Raw genomic sequence first — 25,074 nt, forward strand, 5'->3', positions numbered from 1 at the left:
CTTGGGAGTCGGCAACCCCTCCTGGGATTGCGCTGATGATGTTAGATGCAGATAAAATGGTTGCAGCAGCTAGTTCTCGTAATCCAACTCTAGTTAGTGCACTGACTCGACTTCAAAGATGTACTTTCAGTTCCAGCTGGGAGGTATGTCGTTGATTGATTTTTTCGTTCCTGCTGCTATTTGTCCACATTTTTTCTATTCGTGTGTTGCATTAAGTTCCATGACACTTACGAACAAGATTTATAAGTATAACATCCTAGTGCGATTTTGCTATTTATTAAAACTTAAGGGTCATAATTATTATATGGTCTGGTGTAACAGCAGTTTTCCCATGCAGTGCTTATTTTCTTCATTTTTATTTGCGAATGTGTTGTTCTTTTTTTTGTCTCAGGTTCGTATTCTTGCTGCTCAAGCTCTCACCACCATAGCCATCCGATCAGGCGAGCCTTACAGGATACAAATCTACGAATTTTTACATGCTTTAGCAGAAGGTGGTGTGCAGTACAAGCTGTCAGATATCAGTAATGGTGAAGATCAAGGAGCTAGTGGGAGTGGTCTTGGCTCTTTGCTAAGTCCCGCATTGAAGGTCCTTGATGAAATGTATAGAGCACAAGATGAACTTATAAAGTTGGTGCCTTAGATTACCCTCTACTTTTCTTCAAATTTCTCACCCTTCATAGTAGTAAATACTTAAATTGACCGCATTGTGTTCTGATTATTCTAAACATGAGTTGGCAGCGACATGTGTAACCATAGCAATGCAAAAAGAGAGTGGACTGATGAAGAACTTAAGAAGCTGTATGAAACTCATGAAAGTCTCCTCAGTCTTGTTTCACTATTTTGCTATGTTCCAAGAGCAAAATATCTACCTCTAGGACCAACTAGGTATGAGTCTCTCATCTTCTCTTTCTTCTTTGGAGGTCACATGTTAACCACACAAGGTTATGATATTAATCAATTTCTTTCTTTTCTGTTCAATGACCGCGTACCTGTCTCTTTGATGCAACCTTATTTATCCATAGGACTTGATTTCTTGTTATACTTTTTATATTATACTTAGTTTTACCCGTGTTATCAAATTGATTGAATTATATTTTACTTAGTCTTCAAGCATAACAAAATTTAAAGGTAGAATCCAGGAAAATGTGTATAGGAGGTAGGTTTTCTAAAGAATGTAAAAGGAGACTTTAGGTTCTTGAAACATTCACGTCCAAGGTGAAAGGCGGAAGCCAACAGTATAATTGTTAAACAATGAAAATTTGCCTATTAAAGCCTTTTGAAGTATTCTGTAAAGCTATATAGTAGATAATTCACAATAGTCATGTATACTTGGTAACAAAAACATTAATCTAAAGTCCTGATTACCCTCAAAAAATAAATGCTCGATGGTCGATAACAAAATTTGACATTGTTATAAGTTCTAACGCAGTTGGCTACAGGATGATTCTTGAAAAACAAACATTCTTTTTCCTTAGTGAACTAAGCTTAACGTTGCTGTCGGCACTTCATGCCTGGGTTTGCTCATATTGTTTGATAAGTATATGATTAGCTATTTTTTTCATACACAAACTTTGAAATCTTCCTTACCATTAGTTTGACCTGATACCTGATTAATACATATGGACTGTTTGGAGAACTCGAGTTTCAGATTACAAGAAATTATGCTTGTCATGTATAGGATCAATATCATTAGGATACCTTTCTTGTCGATTTATTTTCTCATATACATGTTTCACCTTCATCTTCATCTTATAATCATGTTTTAAGTAGAATATCTGCATGTTTATAAAATAAATGCCTCGTTGTATTGTATCTAGAAGTATATATGCAGTGGTTAAAAATGTGTGTGCTATGTCTTCTGACTTCTGTTATTTTTCTTTTTCTCACAATACAACAGTGCCAAACTTATTAACATCTATCGTAGTCGGCATAAAGTTAGAACATTGAGTGACTCGAACGATCCAGTGCTTGCCAATGGAATTTCTGAGCTTATATATGAAGCAACTAAACAATCACGTGCGATGGAACCTGAAAGTTTTGATGATGATCTTGTAAATGCTTGGGCAAGTGGTCTTGCTGATGACGGTTTGTGGGGAAATAATACTCCTGCAATGAACAGGGTGAGCAATGAATTAGCACATACCAAAATTTTTCCCAAGGCTCTGATAGTAATATCTATTACATTGTTTTTGAGTTCACCTGAGCAATGAATTAGCACATACTAACTTTCTAAGTCTGTAAAAAAAAATACTCATTGTGCTTTTTAGGTCAATGAGTTTCTTTCTGGCTCTGGCACTGATGCTCCCGATGTAGACGACGAGAACATTTTTGCAAAATCTTCCAATGATGATATGTGGGCCAAAACTCTTTTAGAGCCATCAGAACTTGATGTAAGGATCCTGCCATCATGCGGGTTAGTAAATTCACCGATGTGTGTTACATAACCATAAACTTTTTTGCAGGATGACGAGTCATCTAGCTCTTCATCCCCAGGCTCAGTAGGTTCAGTAGAGACATCTGCTTCGTCTCACTTCGGTGGAATGAATTATCCATCATTGTTTAGTTCAAAATCACAACCCAAGGTTTGAAACTGATGAAAATATTGCTAGTTCATTATTTGTGTTGTTTAAATTATGATATAGACTATAGAGGAGTAGTCGAGTGGATGCGTACATGGTTGCATTTATTTGTTGCCCCATGTTGTCCAGAGTGATTCCAACATGCAATGTTCACAAGGAAACTTGTTTGGTTTTAACTCTGTTCTGTAACCATCTCACTATTACGTTATATTCTCAGACTGTCCTAAGTAACTTGTTGCTCCAACGTTGAGTATATACATATAGTTTGAGATTATAGCATAACTTATATGCTTAAAATGACTATAACTGTTGTATATAAGAGCTGCCGTTTCCAACCAGATATGGTTCTTCTTTCAATGGTTCTCCAGTAAGCCCATAACCTGTTTCAATAAAAACTTTATTTATATCAACTGTCTACAAATTCCAACTAATTTGCTATAAATTGTAGATTAGAGAGGAGCCACCTCCCTACTCATCACCTTTACGCAAACGCTACGAGTCACTGGAGAATCCCTTAGCTGGGACTGAAAGTGAATACAATTACAATGATGAGGGCCGATCCTCTTCTGGTAACATGGAGTTTGGAACAGCTCTTTATGATTTTACTGCTGGTGGTGATGATGAGGTAGGCTGACCTTCATTTGACTCAGATATGATTTATTCTACGCAGTGGACCACTGCTTAACATTAGTTCTTTGATTCCAGATGAGCCTGGTGACTGGAGAAGAGCTTGAAATCGAATATGAAGTCGATGGATGGTTCTATGTAAGTACACCATTTAATGCGAGTTAATATGTATCGAAATACATCGGTAGAAACATCATTCATCATAGTAAGGGGAGTGGGGGTGGGAGCGTGATGGCTTCCCATCACTCGTGAAACATATTAGCACACCGCCGCCACCAACATATATCACGAGTGAAATTTTTCACTCGTTATATATATCACGCGTTATTCAATATTAAGTGGTGAGTTATTTTTGATTGTAGATGGTTGTGTGGTGAGTGATGACGGGTGCCACTAAAAAATGCTTGTGAGTGATAGAATAGTGGCTGATGACATGTCGGGACTTGATTGGATGCTTGTGAGTGATAGAATTCCATCACTTGTGACCACCCCCACTCCCCTAAGCATCTTCTTGTGGTGTATTGTATTATTGTTCTTGTATTTTTTATGGTCATACTTTTGCATCTTTTAATTGATATCACCATACCATTGTGATCAGAAGATACTAGTTTGAGTCATCAAAACCAAACCACCAATCAAAGACAAGGAGTGCAGTAGGCTTTGCATGAATCTCACTGCTGATAATAGTTTAATTTAAACGTCCTACAGGTGAAGAAAGTAAGCCCTGGTTGGGATGGAAAAATTGCTGGACTGGTCCCTGTTCTCTATGTCAGCAGATCTTGAAACTCATGATTCGTTTATAAATGTGCATACATCAATAAAGTAGGTACATCCTTTCGGGCTCCAGTTTAGGCTTTATTGTCATTAAATCCCCAACTTCCCTGACCTTTGTTAAAATATATCAACTAAATTCATAATTGTATTTGAGCTTTTAATCTAACTAAACGGGATTGTATGTTTAGTGCTGCTATATGGGCTGCTGATGAGCTTTGGGCCATGCACTTCAGATTGTTATGACTATAAAGGCAAGAAAAAGAAGCTAGAGAGATTTAAACTTCTTTGTAACCACCATCTCACCATCACCTCTTTGGCCATATAAGTTGTATGCAAACAATCTCTTCATAAGTTCTACGATATTTCCAGTGATTCATTATTTCTCCGGCTGTTCTTTTCTTGCAGCAGACGTGATGTTCGTATTGATTTACATAAGTTTCTTCAAGTGTTTTACCTGCAAATTCATTGAATAGTGTTTGTATTAATTCCTGACTCTAACAAGCCGGTTAGGGTTGGGCCATATGGATCCACAAGGCGGTGGATAATGTGGTATAAACATGTCACAAGTCAGTGAACTCCGGGAACCAAATGAGACAACTTGGTTAAATTGGTTAAGCTTCCTAATTTTGGCTACCAAGTTAGGGTTAATCTATGTAAACCGAGTTATGGTTTGACATTGTATTTAATTTTTTTAGTTATATTTTCTTGGTTAACTAATGTTTGGGAGCTATCCAAATTCACATGTGATCTTATTTATCAATTCCAGACCTGAATTGGTATCGCAGCCAAGTTCAAGAAACTAGAAATTGAAACGAAGCAATCATCAATCAAAGTGTTGATGCATTTTATGTGGACGCGACTCGGTTCGGTTCGGCTCAAGACCGACGTCGCGACGTTCCTCCGTCGTGCGCCTCAGAGATCGACACACGAATAACGAAGAGCCGCGAACCATCATCACCATGACATCACCATGATGATGTCATGATGATGTCATGAACTTTGACCAAATACATGTTGGACATCCGAATCATCTTCATCATATGCATTTGAATATGCAGTTGCAGCGGAAGGTTTTACATGATTTGCAGTCATGGTGAAATGAATGTGCAGACCAAGAAACATGCAGAATATTCAGAGATAAAACGAAAAAGGATTAAGAGGACAATTTCGGTATAATGAAACTGTCTTGATATCCGACAAGATTGCCGGTACATTTGAATAAATACATAAAGTTTGGCGGTTGTTTTTGGCGGGTAACTGCCGGAGGCAGTTGTTTGAAACATTCACCCGCTTATCACACCGGTTATTACATACACTTATCATCTATCATTCGAGTTCATATCATACATATCACTACTTATAAATTTGAATAGTTAAAACATAAACTTATAAACATAACTAAGTTTAATACTTCTAACATAACCCTGACCTGCAGTAACATCACTAACCATATCTGCACTCCTTGTCTTCCTGTGACATCTTTGAGAGGATTCAACACCATCATTCACCACCTGCTTCACATGCACTTCATCTTGTACCGTTTTAAATTTATAATAATATTCCAGAACATCGAGGTATATGGCATATATGATCCTCATGTAATCTCCATCTTTATACTCGAATCCCAGGTCTTTCGCTATGATTGGCCATATATTTTCTATAGTCACTTCTCGGAATCCGCCATCCTTTGCCACCAGTATATATAAACTTAATAGATCTATCTTTCTTTGATCCAAAGAATAGGGTGGGACTGGCCTTGAATTGATTCCCAAATATTCGTTCAGGAACCAGCGAATCATCTCTTCAAATTTCCTTTGAAGATCAACTTTATACTTGAATACGTATTCTCGGTCATCAAGCATATTGATCAAGGCCTTGCAATCACCAAATTCATGAAATTCTAATGCTTTTAAGATCATTAAATTCCAATCAACTTCATCTTTATCCGAAACATTTAGTGTTTCAAAATAAGAATTCAAATAATCATTTTTGAATTCATCATCTATACCGCACATGTCTTGCAACCTTCTTCTCTCCTTTAAACCCAATTCTTCCTCCTTCGTCAACCCAGTCATGTCGTTTGTTGTATTTACCACTGAGATGAAAACATGGGATAAATTTTGCATGAATCACCGGATTTTCTGACCGTGAAACCTTGAAGTGTTAACTGTTCAAGGCTTAGAACATTCCGGTCGATATCCGGTGAATAGAATACACTGGGAATGCGCAGTGTTTTGTTCCCTGTTTTCATCTCCACTGTTCCCACTCCACAAATAAATAAAAAATTATTCATTCCGGATCTCGTTTCGACACCCATTATATGTTTTACCCTCTTGAAAACATCGATATTACCCACAAAATGATGATTGAATGTTGGATTAACATAACAGATTTCATTCCATTGTCCACCATCAGTCCCGGTGACAATCATCCCCTCTCGGCAGTGCACATCATCCTTCTGCGTTTTGATTCCGATATTAATTGCTTGTCTAATCAGTTGCGACTCTTCGTCGTTTTCCTTGGCCTTACACATATAAATTTGGTGTCCTAGCAGATGGCAGTAATAACATAATCTTTCACGAGGGGTTCGGCATTTTTTTTTTCATTTTTCTCATCAACACAGTGTTGCCAAGGCATAGAGGTTGCAGTCGGTTTAACTTCTGCATTCATTCTTGCAGTGGCTCTGATACCACTATGTTGGACATCCGAATCATCTTCATCATATGCATATGAATATGCAGTTGCAGCGGAAGGTTTTACATGATTTGCAGTCATGGTGAAATGAATGTGCAGATCAAGAAACAATGCAGAATATTCAGAGATAAAACGAAAAAGGATTAAGAGGACAATTTCGGTATAATGAAACTGTCTTGATATCCGACAAGATTGCCGGTACATTTGAATAAATACATAAAGTTTGGCGGTTGTTTTTGGCGGGTAACTGCCGGAGGCAGTTGTTTGAAACATTCACCCACTTATCACACCGGTTATTACATACACTTATCATCTATCATCCGAGTTCATATCATACATATCACTACTTATAAATTCGAATAGTTAAAACATAAACTTATAAACATAACTAAGTTTAATACTTCTTACAATACATGCAAGATTTAAGATTCTAATGAATCTACCATGCACATGGAAATGTAAATTGAATGCTAATTGGGCCACCAGTACTCGAAGAACCAACATGATCACTAGGCCTAACTTTCATGAGGTCCTATCTGTTGTTTGGGTTGGTTATCCAACGAAGAACCATACCATGAAGAACCTGCATGTACATTCCACGAAAAACCCTCACGAAGAACTCCCCACTGGCGAAGAACTCATTCAGCGAAGAACCTTCTTCGTGAGTCCAGGTTTTTCGTGGGCTTTGGATCAGGCCCAGTTCCATTCTTCGTAGTACTTGGATTAGGTTTGAGTATAAAAGCAGCATGTTGCAAACAGATAAGGCAGAGAACTGGAGCGCACACCAGAGAGGTTTAGAGGGTTTCTTGTTAAACTTTGTAATTTGTAACTCTTCTGGTTGAATACATTGAAGCTTTAAAACGTTGAATCTTGTTATTGTGCTTACTCTCTCGCTCGGTTTGTGTCGCAACGAGGATTCCGCATTCGTTACGGAACCCGAAACAAAAAATAATCTAAGTCCGACGATCCGTATAGGGACCTACAAGTGGTATCAGAGCGTAAGGCTCAATTTCTTGTTGAAAACCGAGTTCGTTGTAAGGTTTTGGAGCAATTTTTGAAGCTTTGTTGAACAAAAATTCGAAACCCAGTTTTATCGGATAAAAATACGGTCTAAATCTCAGAAGTTTGCCGTTATCAGTTGATGTTTTTCGGTTAAAACTTGTCAAAAAGGGTGGAGAATCTAAAACGTGATTTGTGTTAATTTTTTAAGGATAAAATCGTGTTTCGCCATATTTTCCGGTGAAGTAGATTGGCGTGTGTAAAATGGTTTAAAATGGAGATATAAATAGATAAAGAGTTTAAAGGGTTTTTTTTTATTGAACTTTACCGTTATTCAACGGTCATAACCAAGCCAACGTTCGAATTTTTCAAACTTTCAATGCGTGATATTCTCCACTCGTTGAAAACTTCACGCGTGATATCAAATGTGGCGGCGGTGTGCGTGATAAAATAACGCGTGACGGGGGATCCATCACGGACTGCCCCGCCTCCCCTTAGTTGGAAAAGTAAGTGGAGTTTTTTCGTTTTGAGAAGATAAGATTTAAAGATTTTCTGAAAACCTTATTCGGTTGTTCACCAACTTTCACAATTTCCAATACCTGCGAATTACCTCTACCTACGAAACATACATTTTTTTTGTCCTTTCTCAAGAAACATAGTGGCTGATACATTCTTCGTCTACATCATTTTAAGAATCTCACAAAAGTTTGTCTTATTCTGAGAAGTATATCCTCTCACGAAACACCATAATTCGTGGGCCTGGGTTTTAAATTTTTTTTTTTTTGGGGTTTGATAGGTTGGGGTTGGGCTTCACAAACAATAGTCAACGAAGAATTATAATTCTTTGGTTTTTCATTTGGTTTTTCATCGGCTTATAATTTTCCCTCATTTGTCTTGTCCTGCGAATAATTAATTCTCACGATGAATTTCTTATACTTCATTGGGATTATAATTCGTGGATTTGTTTTGGGCTTGGACTTCAATTGAGCTGGGTTATACGTCTGCATGTTTCTTTGTAGTTCATCATGAGTACACATCTTTGGGGTCAAGTACTTTTAGGATCTCAATTTTCAAATGATCTTTCTCATCAAAGTACACTGAAAATGACAACATATATGTATGGTCGTTGGATACCGGATCCTAATGCGGATATGTATACGAGTAAAGGTAAAGGTCCAGTCCCTTCATGGGCTAAGTCTCCCACACCCTCGTCCTCACCCATTCCAACGCAAAAGGGTTCAGTGCCATCTTGGCTTCAGTCTCCCACATCGTCAAATAACCCTCCACCATCAAAAGTCAATCTATGGGGTGAATCGACTGTCGATTGTGGTCCGACAGTACAGTTGGGGAACAGTGGTTAAACAAGAACTGCGTTTTATGCCAAAATTGTCAAGGATGTCAGCAATGATGAGTCCTCAAGAAATGATGACAATTCTGAACATGGCGGTAGCTCAGTTGAAGATGTTACAAGCTCAGTTGAAGATGGTACAAGTTCAAGTTCAAGCGAGGATGGATCAGGATATGAATCAACAAGGGAGGTTGTTGATTCTGAGGCAAATGAGTCACTATCTGAGAGCGAATCCAGTCAGGTATGTGTCGCTAAACCAAGTTCTGATAGGTGTGATAATTGTGTTGAGTTAAATGCTAAATTGTCTGATTTGCAAAGCAAATTGTCCGATTTACAAAGCAAATATGATGATTTGCAAAGCACGTACGACGTGATATTTATCCACAATCAAAGTTTGTTCGTGGATCTTTCAAAATGCACAGAGGCCAATATGTTTCACAAAAATCATGAAAATGAATTTAAAAAGATAATTGACACATTGAAGGAAGATAAGTCCGAGCTAACAAAAATGGATTCAAGAAAACAAACTGCAATAAACAATTACATAAATAGGCTCGAGGAAACACAAAAAGAATTGGCCTGTGTTAAGTGTGAAAGTGAGGCGATCCAACTTAAGTTAGATACTTATTCAAACTCGAGGTATGTGCTGGATCACATCATTGACATACAGAAAAAGAAAGAAGATGTCATGTGCATTGGATATAAGAAGTGTCCCCCACATATTAGACACAATTACACCGCAATGCCTGATGAGGAGGATAAACCTCACTTTGAGCCATCAGTTCCATTAGACATTGAGGAATTCGCAGCTGGACTTGGTTAAAGAAAGGAAGTATCATCAGATTCTGATGTGTCAGCATATACGAAAGTATCAACTGCTGAACAAAATCAGGATCCTCCAGTCGTTGTTGAGGATACTGATTCTTCAGATGATGAATCCGATGATACTGACTCAGCACAGTCTCATGCGATAATCAAAGAAGAGGACATACCTCTTGAGAATCATATTCTATGTGATCCTCCCGCAAAACCTGCTAAGACTGTTCTGGTTGAGTCCACATCTGCACAAGATTGTGAAAGCGTGAATTTGCTTTACACGTTGATTGGATCGGATAAGATATATTCAGACAAGGATTTCCCAATCAAGAATGTCAATCAATCCTTGATTGATAAAGTTTTCGAAGATTCTACTAGTAAGTTTTTGGGAAAGTCGAGCCCAAGAGTTGTAGTAACTCAGTGTGCTCCTATCCCAAAATCCGAAGTAAAAAAGAAATATGGGAATAAAAAATTGCAACCACAAAACAATCAACGAAAGCAAAGTCACGCTCACCAAGGAAAGGGAAACGCAAACAAAGCTTAAACAAGAAGAAGGTTCAGAAGGTGAACTTCGTGAAATCCCGAGGGACGGATAAAATTGAATCTTTTGAAAACAAATCCAACACAGATTTTGTTATGCAAAATAAAATTTTGAAAAGAAACAGTCAAAACAACTACACACAACACACAAATTGTTGTGATGTAGGACCAAGTACCTCAAGATCATGAAGTTCATCGTCAAGCTCTTACAGCTATGATACTCCGAGGTTTGTTGAGCGGAGATCATGTTTTGAATGCGGTGAGTATGGGTACATTGTCAGACACTGTCTATATCTCACGAAAGGAAAGGCGAAAGTTGATGTCTCTCGCGATAAGAGTTAACATAAAAGATCTGTTTCACCAAAACAGGACCCTCGCCTTGTTAAACAACGAGAAATGAAGCAGAGAAAGAAACAAAGAAAAGAAGTTGAAAAGGTTTTAAAACCAGAGGTTTTCCAAACACAGTCTGTTAAATCAGATTTTAAAAATGAAAAACAGAAACATATTTGGAAACCAAAACAGGTAACTGTTTCAGGGGGAGCTACATCAATTCCGAATCATCGGGAAATGGACGTCACAATCCTCGATGATGACGGACGACCCAAGTCTGTGAAGGCTTGGGTCCCCCTCTCCAACTAATCTCTGAATGAGTGTGCAGGATGTTCCAGGAGGAACTATTGATACTAAGGATTGCTGATAGTGGAGCGTTCATGCACAAGATCAGCGACACAAGGCTCCGAAACATTATTGCATCTAGGAGAATATTGTTGCCTTTGATGGAGAGAGAGAAGAAGAAGAGTAGACGAAAATGTTTGGTGCTTGAATGATGATGAATTTTTCCAGCTTCACCATATGTTAGATTTTTGCAGATTAATTTTTAAACCCGAACACAAAAAAAAAAAAAGATTCTCAAATATCTAGCCACGTTCTTCACATTATCCCTATCCCAATCCTCCCACAAGAGAGCATCATCAACATAAAACAGTTGAGAGATTACCGGACTGTTATTAAGGGTTTGAATTCCCTTGAAAAGACCTTTATTCCTAGCTTTGCATAAAATGCTAGACAAAGCCTCAATGATCAAAAGGAACAAAAAACGGGGATAACGGGTCTCCCTATCTAACTTCTTTGGAACATCTAAATTCAAAGGCAGAAGACCTGTTCACAAGAACCGAGGATCTAGCCGAAACTAGGATCCCTTCGATCCATTTACACCATAATTCAGGAAAGCCCATTTGCTCTACGATGTCCAAAAGAAAACTCCAAAAAACGTTATCGTAAGCCTTTTCACAATATATTTTTAAAAGAAAAGCATTTTTTATCTTTTTTAATCCAAGCAATGAGTTAGTTTAGCATTAACGGGCTGTCCAAAATGTACCTCCCTTTGAGAAACGCCGTTTGGTTTTTCGAAATAATGGTCCCAATAACCATTTTGAGACGGTTTGCCAGAATCTTAGAGATAGTTTTGCTTATCACTCCAATCAGATTGATCGGTCTGTATTCTCTTAGACCCACCGGGTCCATTGCATCTCCCACTCCTTTGAAGCTTGCGAAACCAAATTTGTAGCCTTTCTTATCTCTTTTTCCTGCAATATACACTCCGGTCACCTTGACGTAGGTCTTCAGAATCTCTGCAACCTCCTTGGAACTACACCGTTCCGACAGTCTTGTAATATAGAACTTTGTTATTCCAACCCTACCGCCGTTGATCCCCCGTCGTGCTTCTAGTCTTCTTTGCCGTCCATGCCGTGTTCCTAGGTGTTTTAAATATTTTTAGGTAATTATCACTTGATTTTTTTATTATCTTTATTATTTTTATTATTTTTATTATTTTTATTTATTTATTTATTTATTTACCTAGATAGGTCATCATAGAAATTTCTAGTTCTCTTTGGGATGTTTATGAGATCTCAAAAGTTTATTTTTTATTACTATTTAGTAGGTCATTAACTCTTGATTGTTGAATGATTAATGGACAATTATGTTATAGTTTGTGTAATTATATTACTAACATGTAGGTTCATTTTTAGAAAGAAAATCTATAAGTTTTACTAAAAACAATACACTAATTTACTTGGGTTACCCTAGCAGCGCATACTGCTTCGGCTGTTGTACATTGAGTAGTAGACGCACTATCTAAGTAGAGATGTAAATTCGGTTTAAAGGGATCCGTGTTGAACACGAATCCCCAGCCACAATCGACAACACTAGTTTGTTTATTCTCGCAACAACCGACAACACTAGTTTGTTTATTCTCGCAGCCAAGGAGACTACAAGAAGATCCTGTTGAAGAACGAAGTTGAGGACTCTGCCTATTGAAGACTTTGCTTTGAATAAGCTTACACATATGTAACGTTTATTTCATAGTTTTAATATATGTATTCATTTTGCAATACGGTATTTGTTACTACTTAATTTCCAACTAGTATTAAGCACCCTCCGCGTTGCGGTGGGGGCGAGCCCTAATTACGCACTACTGCCAGCGACCACCGAAACTGAAGTTGCAGCGTGTTAATGCGAAGAAATTAAACCGAAACGTAAAACATAGAATAAAATAACTAAGTTGATCTAGGACTTGCGCGCTACGATGAACTCGCGTCTATTTTTTCCCGTTTGACAGGTTCATCGTATTCTATATGTAATATATATCATTACCACTATACAAACCATAATGCATACATTACAACAACCATTGCATCAATATGTTACAAATTATATTTATACAAGATTTTGGCTAAATTAATTAGATGATTATAAATAATAATAATTTACAAATAAAACAACACAACTTTGAATAGATCAAACCGATTGAATATTGTAAGATAATAAAACCATTATTTGATTAGGGTACAACCACTTAAGCACAATTTACAACCATACATGCATACAAAAAACAGATTGAATTTGGTAAGGTAATGAAACCATTGTTATTTGATTAAGGTACAACCACTTAAACACAACTTACAACCTATATTGTATTAAGGTACAACCATTTAAGCACAACTTACAACAAAAGATGCACACAAATGTTTCAAATTGATAGTATATATGTAGGTCCCGAAATCGGAGGATCGATATCAACAACCTAATCCTTGTTATAACAAACAATGTTACGGGTGCGGAATCCCCGTAACTATGCCAAATCAAACACAGTTATATATAAGAGCAAGGTTTAACCAATGATACACACTCTATTGATTAAACGGATGAGAACAAGATCAAACTGATACACACACAATTTGACAGAGTAACTTTAAGGGTATTCTCTCATCTCTGAGTTCTAAACTAACAGAGGGTGTCTATTTATAGCAGCCTGGGCCATAGTGATCGACGAAACACAAAGTGGGCCGACGAAACACAAGGGTCCACATACTTGGGCCTGAAGAAGCCCAAAGTCCGACGAAACAAATTTGTTTCGTCGCAGACCACGACGAAACACAGTGAAATGGGCAAGAGCCTGTTTCGTCGTCCTGTGTTCGACGAAACGGCTTGTTTCGTCGAAGGCTGCAATAGTTCGGTGGTTTGCTGCAAACAGACAGCAAACAACAATTAACAAATAAACACCTACAAATGACAGACATACCCTTTACATGCAACATGCATTGTTCATAGAGAATTACAAACCAAAAGGAGACAAACAAGTCGGACACAAGCGGATAAGAGGATATCCGACTTGGTCGACGGCAAATACAGACTCGATAAATGATAAAAGACCGTACAAAATACATCGTAAATTACAAGACTAGTGACAGACACAAAAATGCATCAACAAACTCCCCCTTGTCTGTTACTCGTCTTCGGTCTTTACATCTTCCTTCTTCAGTGTCGTTCGGACCACGAACTGCCCGAATGTATTCCCCTGTAGTAGCAGAAACAAGCGACGCGCTGAAATTTCAATGCCTGATGAGCGTCCTTGTCTTCATAGAATATGTCATGCCGTGTCACACCCCCAAAATCCACCTGCGGAGTATCACCGCTTGGGAGCGTGACTGACCAGGATCAAGCCACCAATCATATAGAACAATGTATAAAGTAAAAGTAAATGCAATTAAACCAAACCAATCCATATGAAAGGTGTTCCAAAACATAAGTATGTTATCACTGTTTAGCGGAAGCGTATAAATAAAACCCAACATAAATAAGTATGTAATGTCATAAAGTGTTTAACAAACAATCATGATCCAAGCCCACAACGACCAGCTCCTCCCTGTGCAAGCTCTATGTATCTAACGACCTGCAAGGCATGCAGCAGAGAGTCAACAACTAGTTGAGCGAGTTCACAGTTTATAGTTCAGTAATTGTAATAGTAAAGTAAGCCTTGTGTTTGTTCATTAAGTCATGTATCGTATTAGTTCGTATCGCGGCCACCCGGCACATGTGCAAAGTTTAGTGTATAGTTCGCAGCCTTCCTAGGCATGTGTGCGAAGATTAGTGAATGTTTCCAAGTATTCTAGACTAGGTATATTTGTATCGCGGCCACCCGGCACCTGTGCGAAGTTTTGTGTATAGTTCGCAGCCTTCCTAGGCATGTGTGCGAAGATTAGTCATATTATCGCAGCCAACCCCGGCGTGTATGCGAAGATCAGTTCTAGTAGTATCACTAGTCTAGTAGTATCTTATCAATAACCTTCCTCACCCGAGGATCATATCACTAATTTCCATTATCTAGGTAAGTACAAGTAAATAATCAAATCCCATTCCCACCCTGGGAACCCCATGCCTTGGCTGTTTGAACTCACCTTGGTTTGCTCGGTATGTTATTGCTTCTAGGGTTAATTAGTGTTTAAGTCCGTTACACACGACCTAGGATACATTGCACATGATTCGATGTAAGGATTACATTCAATTAGGGTTTACAAGTCCTTGATATACAAGCAATTGTGTTATGTGTGTTCATTGTGTACAGAATGATATGAGGAGATTGTTCACACATACAGGAGCATACAGTTGCATTCAGTAGGATACAATCGTATACAGAATCATACAGTAAGCTTCAACACTGATGTTTGTCATAAGCATATATCATATGTGGTATTCTGACTAGTAGCATGCAAATCAGGGTGACAATCATGCTTAATTCACAAAGGTTGGATAATACAGCACAACAGAAGGTCAGACATCATATATCATATTGTGACATTAGGACTTTCAGTTATACAATCAGGGTAACATCATGTTTAAATCACATAGGTTGGACACAACAACACAAGCAAAAGATCAGACAACATTCCTGGACCAGAAACTCAGACCAAGGGGCCACTACAAAACCCTGACATGTCTCCCCCCTTAAAACTCGGACCCTGTGTCAATCCTTTACAAAATTCGGACAAGGGGAGGGGCATTCCTTACCTATAAACTCGGACAGGGGGGTGGGGGTTAAAACTCGGACCAAGGGAACAAGGCATAAAACTCGGACTTACATGCTTCATGATAAAAGTTTGGACATCATACCCTCCTCTTTAAAATTCGGACTATCTACACTATTTTAAAGTTCGGACATGTGTGTTAATCAAACTCGGACATATCCCTTGTCATTCAGAAAAGTCGGACTAGCATTCATGGTGTAAAAGTCGGACCAAGTCTAATTTATAAGAGTCGGACTATAGGTTGTTATATAAAAGTCGGACTATATGCTATCATCTTTAAAAGTCTGACATCCACAAGCAATATAAAGTTCGGACAGGGCTGTATGATGTAAAACTCAGACAATGACATAACATTCACAAAACTCAGACAAACAATCAGTCATACGTTCATTGTATTGTAACAGTTACGTTTTCACGTTTTCACAACTAAGAAACCCTAATTTCATTGCATCTGTATAGTAGTAATCCAATTATCAAATCAATCATTCTACATATCATATATCTTAATCATCAGGCAATCGATTATACGACTAATCAACATCATTATCACAATAATCAGAACCAAATCAATAAACACAGAACATCATATGAAGAACTTACGGTTTACAAGAATCACAAGAATCAAGAATCAGTGACAACAAACAATCATTAACAATTACCTTGAATTGATTCAAAATAGATTGAAAGATCAAGATTGATGCAGAAGACTTGTGCTAGTGATGGAGATGATGATTGCCAGAGAAGATCAGAGAAGTGCAAGTACGTGTTTTGGTTTCTTGGGCGATGATTAGTGAAAGGGATTAGGGTTAAGAATGATTTAAGTTTCACTATTAGCACTAAGCACCCCTAAGGGTTATTTATCACAGTTTCATCACCACATTCCATTATTTGTCAAATCTTTCACAAGTAACACATAACCATGCTTAATTACAATACACTTTATTGAATCAAAACATATACAGTTTCATAGCAAACTAATTGTGCAAATAAATAGTTAAACAAACAATGAACGTGCAATAAATGCGAAAGTGGAATCTCGAAAACTCGAGTTGTCACATTATCCCCAACTTGAAAGAAATTTCGTCCCGAAATTTAGCATGCGGTTACTGAGGAAGCTAGGTAAGTCGTATCGTTTACTGGTTTTCCTGGGGTGTCACATCATCCCCCCGTTGATTTGGAATTTCGTCCCGAAATTCTGCAGTAGTAGCTTCAGCCTCAGTAGTGGTTGCACGGTTTTCGAATAACTGGGGATACTTGAGTTCCATTTGATCTTCTCGTTCCCAGGTATACTCTGGGCCACGATGGGAGTTCCAACGAACCCGAACAAGAGGTATTCTAGTGTTTTTGAGGACCTTGACATCCCGGTCCGTGATTTCAACTGGTTCCTCGACGAACTGCAACCGCTCGTCGATAGTGAGTTCCTTAAAAGGAACTATGAGGGTCTCATCTGACAGACACTTCTTCAGATTCGACACGTGGAATACGTTGTGAACTGCACCGAGTTCAGTTGGTAGGTTTAGTCTGTAGGCTACTTTGCCTATTCTTTCAGTGATTTCGAACGGTCCATCATACCGTGGATTGAGCTTACATCGTTTACCAAAACGAACCACACCCTTCTAGGGTGAGACCTTGAGTAGCACTCGATCCCCAACTTGGAATTCGAGCAGTTTTCTGCGTTTATCAGCGTAGCTTTTCTGTCGATCACGAGCTGCCGCCATGCGTTGTCGTATCTGTGCAATTCGTTCAGTAGCATCAACTACCATTTCTGGACCTGTAATCTGACTATCCCCCACCTCTGCCCAACAGAGAGGTGACCGGCATTTACGTCCGTACAATGCCTCGAATGGAGCGGCTTGTATGCTGGTGTGGTAACTGTTATTGTACGGAAACTCCACTAAAGGGAGGTGTTTTTCCCAGCTGTTTCCGAAATCGATAACAAACGCCCGAAGCATGTCTTCTAAGGTTTGAATCGTGCGCTCAGACTGCCCATCCGTCTGAGGGTGATAAGCCGTGCTCATATCTAACCGAGAGCCAAAAGCCTTATGCATTGCTTGCCATAGTTCTGATGTGAATCGTGCATCGCGATCCGAAATGATAGATGTGGGCACCCCGTGCCTTGAGACTACTTCCTTCAAGTATATGTCTGCTAGTGTGGAGAACTTATCAGTTTCCTTGATAACCAAGAAATGAGGAGATTTGGTGAGTCGGTCCACGATCACCCAAATAGTATCGTTCCCACGCTGAGATCTAGGTAGGCTAGTAACGAAATCCATGGAAATTTCCTCCCATTTCCACTGTGGTATCTTTGGTTGTTGAAGTAGGCCCGCTGGTTTCTGATACTCTGCCTTGACTCTTGCACAGGTCAAGCATTTGCTGACGTAGGTAGCGATGTGGGCCTTCATGCTAGGCCACCAATAAGTAGTTCTGATGTCATGGTACATTTTATCCGAACCTGGATGTACCGAGTAGCGAGACTTGTGCGCTTCATCCATCACAAGTTCGCGTAGACCGCCATAAAGTGGGACCCAAATACGTCCTGTTACATAGTAGGTGCCGTCTTCCTTTTGTTCTAATCGTTGCCTTGAGCCGCGTAAGGCTTCAGCCTTGACGTTTTCTGGTTTCAATGCTTCCACCTGAGCATCTCATATCTGTGCAGGAAGATCAGACTGAATAATGAGCTGCAAAGCTCGTACACGCCTAGGTAGAGTGTCTTTTCGACTGAGAGCGTCAGCCACAACATTGGCTTTGCCTGGATGGTACTTGATGGCGCATTCGTAATCATTAAGTAACTCGACCCATCGTCGTTGACGCATATTCAATTCCTTCTGCTTGAAAATATGCTCGAGACTCCTGTGATCGGTGTAAATAGTGCACTTGGTGCCGTACAGGTAGTGTCGCCATATCTTAAGCACAAAAACAACAGCTCCCAGCTCTAAATCGTGCGTCCTGTAGTTCCGTTCATGAACTTTGAGTTGCCGCGAAGCGTAGGCAATAACTTTATCCCGCTGCATCAATACACAACCAAGCCCCTGTATCGATGCATCATAATAGACCACAAAATCATCTGTGCCTTCTGGCAATGAGAGAATAGGTGCGCTGCATAGTCTATCCTTAAGGTACCGAAAAGCGGTTTCTTGTGTATTACCCCAACGATAGGTAACACCTTTCAGTGTGAGCATTGTAAGCGGCTGTGCGATCTTGGAGAAGTCTTTAATGAATCATCTGTAATACCCTGCCAAACCCAAGAATTGGCGTATTTCCGTTGGTGTACGCGGTGCAGGCCAGTTCCTGATCGAATCTACCTTGGATGGATCAAAATGAATCCCATCCCTGTTCACCACATGGCCTAAGAAGTGGACTTCTGGTACGTGCGCGACTGTACATATTTTTACAATGAAATTACACACGAATTGGTTTTACAATTATAAAAGTGATTATTACTTTTACATCAAAACACACACGAAAGAGGCAAGTGTACCCCGTCATATATGTAGTAAAGTAACGGTAAGAACCAAGTATCGATCCACGGGAATGGGCGGAGAAATAGTACTAGACCTTTGCCATTAAATTACCGGTAAAAACATAAGTTGTTTTGGTTTTAATTAATCTAAAGTAAGCATAAATAAATACTTATAAAACATAGTAGATTATATATAAATAGCCTTGCTTAATACACAACCACAACATGTCAACTAAGTCAGTTTTGGCACTAGAAGTATTCGGTTAATTTTCCATTTCGAGACAATTAGTATCCCTTTCGGGAATCCTAACATGACAATCATTCGGAAAGTTAAAACGATAAACACACTTTAACCACCTAAAATTGTTCTTTAACGTGCGATTGATTAATGTCTACAAAAATCTCCTAAAATAAGTTAGTCATCCGTTAGGAGTTTTCTAACCTCACTTAATCAAGGAATGCAACACCGATAAACACAATGCAACCACCGAGACAAGCATAAACTAGATTAAATCACAACCGAGTTCATTTTACAAATCTTGCACATAAATTCACCAAGATAGCAATTTTGGCCGAAACTACTAACTAAGCTAACAAATCATGGCAAGAATTCATAACAACACCATCTAACCCATTAGAGTCCTTCCGTGAGGGCAAGCTTTCTTGATTAACAATAATTACACTTTATTAAACCACTAACCCGTTAGAGTATCATGGTGCCCACATTTTAACCAAGTTAAGCTAATTAACCAAATTAAAAGTTTACTAATATATGATTAAATAAGCTTCATTTTTCAACTATCTTACCTAACCAAGCACCAATCATCCAACACAATTACTTATAATCAAGAAATCAATATCAATAACAAGGTTGCAAACTAATCATCAAAGATAATCATAGAAAACACTTCCAAATTTCATTACAAACATAGATTAACATACCAATGGTTATAATCAAGCAAGGGATTGTTGTGTTTTTGCCCAAAGGCTGCAATAATACATAAACATTAACCTAAATGCTTGAAAGATTAACAAAAACATGGAAAGAGTAGAAAACCCAACCATAAACAAGCACAAGATTAAGAATCCGGATAGTAAATGAGCAAAACCGGGCAATGTGGCTTGAATCCGAGTGAAAGCAGAAGCCTTCGGAGCCTCAAAATCGCCTGCAAAGCTCTCCAAAATTCCAGAGTTACTAATAGAATGGTTCTGTTCTGTTTTTATGCTTTTTCGATGTCGCACGGTCGTTCTCCGATCGCACGACCGTGCACTTTAAGCAATTATTGGTGGTGGTCCACCATACTGCGTGACGTCACAGATCGTTGACTGGTCTTCGGACACGCACGGCCGTTCTTCAATCGGCACGGCCGTTCCTTTCCGAGGTTTGGTTGCACGCCTGGTCCTTTGGTCGTTCAGTTCCGAGGTCTTGTTGGATCATCGGATCCGCACGGGGTGCGAGATGTGGAACGACCGTGCGTTCCTGGGTTAGCCTTCAATGCCTTGCACGTGGAGTTGCACCATCGTTCACTGCCGGACCTTTCTTAGTTTGTCGGATATGCACGGTCGTGCATCAGGTCGCACGACCGTTCTAGACGCCCAGGTCAGTTTTGTAACAGAAGTTGCGCAGCTTCGTCGTTTTATCCGGAAAGTCCTCGTTTTCGCTATCATCTTGTCTGGTATGCTGTTTTAGGCCTGTAAACAAAAATGTAGATAATTAAGTATCCGAATGACGGTTTTACGGCCGAAAACGCATAAAATAGGGGTAAAACAGGGGACTAAAATATGTGTAAATTAGCGAATATCAAATCTCCCCACACTTGAACCTTGCTTGTCCTCAAGCAAGCTGAACTAAAAAGTAATAAAAGACAGAAACAAACAAGAACGATAATTTACACACTATTTTATTGAAAATACTATAAACGGTTAGCCGGTTTGTCGAAAGACAACATCAAAGGACTCAAACCCAACAAGCATATGCAATTATAATAGCGATAACCAAAAAGCCGTGACTTCACATTTAATTGACTCAACATGTTAATCTTCACACGACTCACAATATTCACACACACTCGGTTTTATTTATGAAACATACATAAAATGTGTATGTGCAAACACTCAATGCCACGTCAATGAAATATGCAATATCATAAGCTAGTCATAAGATCTCGTCTCCACCAACTAACATGCGAATAAGTGTAAATCAAGAGGTCTTTACAGGTTGTAACGTTAGGCTTGGGCGAAGGGTATGGAAGTAGACATATAAAGTGGCGAAAATGGTTAAAACTCGGTAGTAGCGTTTAACTAGCAACAAAGTATACACCTATACATACAAATGCCTTAAAAATGCGACTATTGTAGTAAAGTATCGGTAAGAACCAAGTATCGATCCACGGGAATGGGCGGAGAAATAGTACTAGACCTTTGCCATTAAATTACCGGTAAAAACATAAGTTGTTTTGGTTTTAATTAATCTAAAGTAAGCATAAATAAATACTTATAAAACATAGTAGATTATATATAAATAGCCTTGCTTAATACACAACCACAGCATGTCAACTAAGTCAGTTTTGGCACTAGAAGTATTCGGTTAATTTTCCATTTCGAGACAATTAGTATCCCTTTCGGGAATCCTAACATGACAATCATTCGGAAAGTTAAAACGATAAACACACTTTAACCACCTAAAATTGTTCTTTAACGTGCAATTGATTAATGTCTACAAAAATCTCCTAAAAATAAGTTAGTCATCCGTTAGGAGTTTTCTAACCTCACTTAATCAAGGAATGCAACACCGATAAACACAATGCAACCACCGAGACAAGCATAAACTAGATTAAATCACAACCGAGTTCATTTTACAAATCTTGCACATAAATTCACCAAGATAGCAATTTTGGCCGAAACTACTAACTAAGCTAACAAATCATGGCAAGAATTCATAACAACACCATCTAACCCATTAGAGTCCTTCCGTGAGGGCAAGCTTTCTTGATTAACAATAATTACACTTTATTAAACCACTAACCCGTTAGAGTATCATGGTGCCCACATTTTAACCAAGTTAAGCTAATTAACCAAATGAAAAGTTTACTAATATATGATTAAATAAGCTTCATTTTTCAACTATCTTACCTAACCAAGCACCAATCATCCAACACAATTACTTATAATCAAGAAATCAATATCAATAACAAGGTTGCAAACTAATCATCAAAGATAATCATAGAAAACACTTCCAAATTTCATTACAAACATAGATTAACATACCAATGGTTATAATCAAGCAAGGGATTCTTGTGTTTTTGCCCAAAGGCTACAATAATACATAAACATTAACCTAAATGCTTGAAAGATTAACAAAAACATGGAAAGAGTAGAAAACCCAACCATAAACAAGCACAAGATTAAGAATCCGGATAGTAAATGAGCAAAACCGGGCAATGTGGCTTGAATCCGAGTGAAAGCAGAAGCCTTCGGAGCCTCAAAATCGCCTGCAAAGCTCTCTAAAATTCCAGAGTTACTAATAGAATGGTTCTGTTCTGTTTTTATGCTTTTTCGATGTCGCACGGTCGTTCTCCGATCGCACGACCGTGCACTTTAAGCAATTATTGGTGGTGGTCCACCATACTGCGTGACGTCACAGATCGTTGACTGGTCTTCGGACACGCACGACCGTTCTTCAATCGGCACGGCCGTTCCTTTCCGAGGTTTGGTTGCACGCCTGGTACTTTGGTCGTTCAGTTCCGAGGTCTTGTTGGATCATCGGATCCGCACGGGGTGCGAGATGTGGAACGACCGTGCGTTCCTGGGTTAGCCTTCAATGCCTTGCACGTGGAGTTACACCATCGTTCACTGCCGGGCCTTTCTTAGTTTGTCGGATATGCACGGTCGTGCATCAGGTCGCACGACCGTTCTAGACGCCCAAGTCAGTTTTGTAACAGAAGTTGCGCATCTTCGTCGTTTTATCCGGAAAGTCCTCGTTTTCGCTATCATCTTGTCTGGTATGCTGTTTTAGGCCTGTAAACAAAAATGTAGATAATTAAGTATCCGAATGACGGTTTTACGGCGGAAAACGCATAAAATAGGGGTAAAACGGGGGACTAAAATATGTGTAAATTAGCGAATATCAAATCTCCCCACACTTGAACCTTGCTTGTCCTCAAGCAAGCTGAACTAAAAAGTAATAAAAGACAGAAACAAACAAGAACGATAATTTACACACTATTTTATTGAAAATACTATAAACGGTTAGCCGGTTTGTCGAAAGACAACATCAAAGGACTCAAACCCACCAAGCATATGCAATTATAATAGCGATAACCAAAAAGCCGTGACTTCACATTTAATTGACTCAACATGTTAATCTTCACACGACTCACAATATTCACACACACTCGGTTTTATTTATGAAACATACATAAAATGTGTATGTTCAAACACTCAATGCCACGTCAATGAAATATGCAATATCATAAGCTAGTCATAAGATCTCGTCTCCACCAACTAACATGCGAATAAGTGTAAATCAAGAGGTCTTTACAGGTTGTAACGTTAGGCTTGGGCGAAGGGTATGGAAGTAGACATATAAAGTGGCGAAAATGGTTAAAACTCGGTAGTAGCGTTTAACTAGCAACAAAGTATACACCTATACATACAAATGCCTTAAAAAGGCGACTATTGCGCAATCGAGCTTATCAATGAAATTTTAACATTTAAGAATTCAAAATTGCTCGATTTTTATCAACTTTACCCTATTCTAGGTTGTTTTATTTTCTGTTTTTTTATTTATTTATTTTTTTTAAACTGAAACAAACGCTAGTTAAACGATTATTTTGCCCGAGTTTCAACACTAAAAAGGGGTTTAAAACATATAAAGGCTAAATTTGGCTAAGTGGGCGATAATGTGGGTAAACAAAGGTAAACGGGAAGGCTCGACAGGGTTAATCCTAAAGGGTAATATAAGGTGAACGGGGAACACAACACAAAGAACAAGGTTTACACAAAGGGGTAATCTAAGTGCCTCTATCACTTTTACACAAATCCACAAGTTCATGGTCTTAACAAGCATACTAGTGACAAATTCTAAATTACACATAACATCCGGCTCACTCCTATATCCGAAATGAATAAACAAATATATAACAATAGGCTCAAATATGCTCACGTAACGGATGGAATGGGTAAAAGTGTGAAAACTATCATGTAAGTCTTTCTTTGTTTGTGACGCTTTCCGGTTTCCTTTTTCAAAAATATTTTGCTTGTCGAGTTTTTTATCAAGTCCGAAGTTTTCTAAAACACAACCAACCTGTTTATTTACTAAAATATATACAAAATACAGGTATTTTTGAATGATTTTTGTTTATAGAAAACAAGGACAAACAATGTTAACAAAGTTAACCCCCTCCCCACACTTGAACTTCGCATTGTCCCCAATGCGAAACCAAAATATAGAGAAAAAGGATAATAGTACTCCCCTTAAGATGATATCTGATGAAACGAGACTTCCAAAGCTATGTCTGTCATATGCTCCGGCCCAAGATATGTCGGATCTGCAAGTATGTCACATGTACACCAAAACAGAACAATAAAAGAATAACATAAAAACCATAATGTATATAAATACTACCAATCCAAACAAAGACATAACAGAAAGTAAAGTGTTTTAAAAATAAAATACAATCCGAGGGTGTTTGAAATACTAGACAAAAAGAACACCCGAAATAACAAGTACTGAAATAATAATAAAAACCACCAACGAACTACACCACCAACTCCTACTCGTCATCACCATCATCGTCTCTCGTGAAGGATGGGCCCGCATCACCATAACCAGATGGGTTCCACGGTGGGAACTGTGGAGGGTGCTGAAAG

The 25,074-nt window shown here is 38.6% G+C and overlaps 1 non-coding gene across 1 annotated transcript; it reads left to right on the plus strand.

Annotated features, from left to right (window-relative positions):
- The first annotated feature begins 2,898 nt into the window (after positions 1-2,898).
- Positions 2,899-4,376, plus strand: LOC110942901. Its single transcript, XR_004892926.1, has 5 exons — positions 2,899-2,946; positions 3,028-3,204; positions 3,285-3,344; positions 3,915-4,028; positions 4,169-4,376. It is a non-coding gene; the product is annotated as an uncharacterized LOC110942901 (transcript).
- The last annotated feature ends 20,698 nt before the right edge of the window (positions 4,377-25,074 follow it).

The sequence above is a fragment of the Helianthus annuus genome, chromosome 5 (genome assembly GCF_002127325.2).
Source record: "Helianthus annuus cultivar XRQ/B chromosome 5, HanXRQr2.0-SUNRISE, whole genome shotgun sequence".
Taxonomy (NCBI): domain Eukaryota; kingdom Viridiplantae; phylum Streptophyta; class Magnoliopsida; order Asterales; family Asteraceae; genus Helianthus; species Helianthus annuus.